Here is a 955-nt window from a genome sequence, read left to right as displayed (position 1 = left end):
CTTCTTACCGTGATCTACACATCAACTATAGAGTTGACGACAATCTCCTTAGCTTTTTCTATGCATCAATTCGCGAGTTGACGACGATCTTCTTTGCCTTGATCTACGCATCAACTATCTTTCGTCACCGTCAAGATATACTTTTGTATAGAGAAAACTTGTCTAAGAGATGGGGGATTTTGGATCCCGGTAAGATATCTCGTCCCTTGTGTGTGTATGTGGTAGAGTTAGTTTCCCATCTGTTTGTTACTTGTGAGCTAACATGTTTGTGTGGTATAAAGTCTTTAAGTGATTGGGGTGACAAGTAATATTAATGACCATATGGTATTTGTTGAGTCATTTATCTCTTTCAGGGGAATAATTAAGTATATGGATATTTATATTTTCATTTGGCATGTGGTAGTCTGATCCATTTGAAAAGCCTATAATGATGTCATCTTTAAGGGAGTCACAAAGTCAGCAAAAGAAGTAGAGGTCAAGAGTATTATTTTGGCATATAAATGGTTTCTAGGAAGATCAGAAGTGAACTCTCGCATCTTTTTTTGTTGGTTTCAGAACCATATCCTCTACCTATATCTATAGTGGATCGAGTATTAACTTTATCTAAGGTAGGTTTTGAGATTTTTTTTGTGTCTTTTAGTAGTTTGGGACTTTATCGGCTGGGTATACCTTGAAAAGTAGTGTTGGTTGTTTTGTATTTATGGTCGTCTGTTGTTCTTTTGTTGTATTTTTACGCATTTTAGTTGTATTTTGACACTTGTATTTTGTGATTATTTTTAAATGTACTTTGGTGATTATTTGTCCTTTATTAATATTATTTGGCATTTAAAAATTATTAAAATCCACCTTCAACACTATTTTCAGTCAAAATAAATAAATCAAAAAGATTATTAAATAAAGCCAGCCAATTACTTCCATTCTAAAATATTTAATAGGATACAATGACCAAAAAGTG

The sequence above is a fragment of the Vicia villosa genome, linkage group LG2 (genome assembly GCF_029867415.1).
Source record: "Vicia villosa cultivar HV-30 ecotype Madison, WI linkage group LG2, Vvil1.0, whole genome shotgun sequence".
NCBI lineage: Eukaryota > Viridiplantae > Streptophyta > Magnoliopsida > Fabales > Fabaceae > Vicia > Vicia villosa.
This window is presented reverse-complemented; position numbering follows the sequence as displayed.